This window comes from Phoenix dactylifera, chromosome 2, assembly GCF_051530095.1.
Source record: "Phoenix dactylifera cultivar Ajwa chromosome 2, Ajwa_hap1_PhDact_Kaust_v1.1, whole genome shotgun sequence".
Taxonomy (NCBI): domain Eukaryota; kingdom Viridiplantae; phylum Streptophyta; class Magnoliopsida; order Arecales; family Arecaceae; genus Phoenix; species Phoenix dactylifera.
Genome location: NC_143191.1, coordinates 31,099,766 through 31,103,140, shown reverse-complemented (window position 1 = coordinate 31,103,140; position 3,375 = coordinate 31,099,766).

Below are 3,375 nucleotides of genomic sequence, written 5' to 3'. Positions count from 1 at the left end.
CATATTTAAGAATCAAGAAATCGGGGGGAAATTCAAAAGGAGATTTAGAGAGAAAAGATTAAAATATATTATAATATTCTTAGATATAGGGTTCTGTCTAATGCACATTATATTATAAATTAATAGTTTAGTGTTTTCGTATGTAATAAAAATAGATATTGCCAAATGTTTGACACAAATTACCAAATAAGAGCAGGAAAAACACATTCACAAGTCACAAAGACTTCCTAGCAGTGCAATGGTATATAAATTGTATGCAGCCAAGCCATATGTTTTAATGTATAATTAATATCATTAAGATTATGCTGCATTTGTTTTTCTGAATGGTTTCTTAGAATCTTACTAATCTTGTTCAAAATAGAATAAAATGGGTCAAATAGTTAATCACATGTATTCTATTCATAATGATTTGGTGGCACTGAAACAATAATTAATATTTGGAGATCCTTAGTAAGTTGTTCAATGTGTAAGTTATTTTACTCTTGTTGCAAACTGGGGATCTGGCCATCCAACACCCATGGCCCTTTGACCAAGATAATTAGAATATTGAATGTCACTTAAAAACAAAAGATACAGATTAATTTGCGAAAGTATGCAATTTTCTGTTTTTTTTGGCTATATGCAAGAACTTCTTCCAAACTGATTACCGTCCACCTCAACTTCTAGAAGATTTACTGATAATTGTACATTTCCATTGTATGATACTGTCCTTTTATGTAACTAATCGGTAAGGGCATATAACTTTTTTTTTTTGCGCTAAAAAATAGGAGGGGGGAGGGGAATTAACCTCGCCTGCGTAGCTGCCCCCGCTTCTACTAGGAAATGTTCGAGACAGGTAGAAAGTTTTTCATACCCTCTCCACTAGTACGGGCGAACCCACGTGTAAGTACATCACCCCAGCACCACCTCAGTACCAGAGGAGGGCATATAGCTTTTAAAATAGAACTTTTTCTTCTGTTAACTACATTCTGGACCAATTTTCATCATCTTATGCACCTAGATAGCTAAATACAATGTGAGTCCTTTTGGATCGTCTCATTTAATTATAATAATCTTATTTTAGTTAGGTGACCTAAAATCCACTTAATCAGGTTGTTTTGCAGAGTTGTTTAAGCATTTATTATGAAATTGCAGTGAGGATATTGGCCGAATAGGTAGTTCATTCACATGCTAGATCTAAAATGGTCTTTGTACATCAGCTCAATCAAACAGAATGTCATAGTCATTGTTACTATTTTTCTCTACTGCAGTTAATGGAAAAATTTATAACCTTGATTAAAACTTGATGGTTAACACAGAATCAGTATCAGAAAATATGTTGCATGACAGTATGCAGTCTGCCAAACCACGAATCCTCCTGGCTGCTTGTGGAAAGCTACCATTAAATTTTAAAGTTTTTGCTGAATTTTTTCTGAGGGTCATCCTTAGTTTATTTCAGATAAATTATCACAGCTGAGGGATGTGATTCTTTACACATATGATGAGGAATGGTCTAATTAGAGGAAGATAGGAGATGCGGGCAGATATCATGGTAATCACTCCATTATCAGCAAATACACTTGCAAAGTTATATTTTTAAGATTGAATAAAATTACATAGTATTAAGAGTTGAAATTATCTGCAAGGGGAGTTTGAATTGCTTAAGCACAAGGGTCCATTTGCCTGAATAAAATTCTGTCAAGCAGAATATCTTCTTCAACCAGTCCGGACTGATGCTATATATGTATCCTACAAATTTCCTTGTTTACATTGCTTTACCCAACATTTATATAATTTTTAGTTCCATCATTCAGATTGCAGGTTGATTGTGTGACAGCCTACTGACATGCATTGTTTTGAACAAGGGATTACAGCAAACCTCTGTATGTCGCTCCTGCCATGGACACTTTCATGTCGAACAATCCCTTCACAAAATCTCATATTGAGGCAGTTACATCTCCCGCATTGTAGGTTCTATAATATATCTATGCAGAGGTCCACATAGAACGGACAGCATCTGCAAAGGACATATATGCGGACGCAGCATCCGCACAGTTGGCTATGTTGCAGTTTGTTTTCTAAATTCTAAGTTACATATTAGATGCAAGTATAATTTACTCCTAATCTTAGAATTTTTTTGTAATGTGCTCATCACACAGGGGCAATTTGATTTTTCATATGAGATAAACGAATTCACTAACGCCGTTAATTTAATTGGATATAAGTGTAAGTTTTACAAACTAGTAAGTATAAGTATAATAAACATAAACCTAACGAAGATTTTTGTAATTATCTTTCACATGTACTATTTGGTTTTCTCTTGACCAAACAATTTTAAGTTTGTTCTTACTCCAATTTTGAAATGTTATTAGATTTCAAAACCAATTATCATCCTCAAAATTTAAATTACTTAAAATATTTAAACTATATTTTCTAATCTATTGTATTATGTTCATCAGTTAGTTGCGTATTTCAAATTATGAAGCCAAACCTGTACCAAGTGAACCAATAAACTAGATTGCATCATACTAATATTCTATCCTTATCCACAGTCTTATCTATTAATTTTATCTGCATATGTTGGTCAAAAAACATAAAATGAATACCATATGGAGCTGGTGGGATAGTTCATAAGCAAGCTTTGGCCAAATCTCTCCAATTTTATTTCTTGTGGAGCCTACTGGGCTTGCCTCTTGCTTTCAAACTCTTCCACAGTCCTTTTCCATAAGAATCCTATAGCTAAAGGAAGTCACTAAACCGTTCAAGTTTCATGCGTTTCTACTCGTTAAAAACAAAGTGGATATCTAGTTCTCAATGTAGAGAGAAGATTTTTTGTTTTATGCGAATCCGTCGTTGGATCATATAAAAATCCACGCAGGTAGATAAATGAAAGCGCTTTGATGCACTGCACGATCCAATGCTCAAGATCAATCATTCTTTTTAGGGAATGATACAAGCCGAATCTTTTTTTTTTTGGGTACACTGGCAGCTTATATTAGTCTCGCATGAGCATAGCTTACTGAGTCAAGAAATAAAATATTTCACAAAAGTGAAGGAGCAGATATAAAGCGAGTCAAGCAAATTTTTTTTAAAAAAATGAACAGAAAAGAAGACGACTCAATCAGCAGCTCTGTTTGCCTTCTAAAATATATATACATCTAGAAGATGCCACACTTTTGCAGCAATAATCGGACGTCTCTAAAAGCGGATGGTCCTGTACAAGCCGAACCTCTAACATCAATTTGGGTCCGTTGTTTGGCCTCTGCTATGGCCGCTGCTTATTGGCCTATGGACAAGTGTGCTGGAGGTTAGGATGCACACATTTCTAGACCCACGCACGTCATCCATGACCTTCCGAGTCCAAATAATTGGTCGACTGCCGCGCACTCTTTCCGT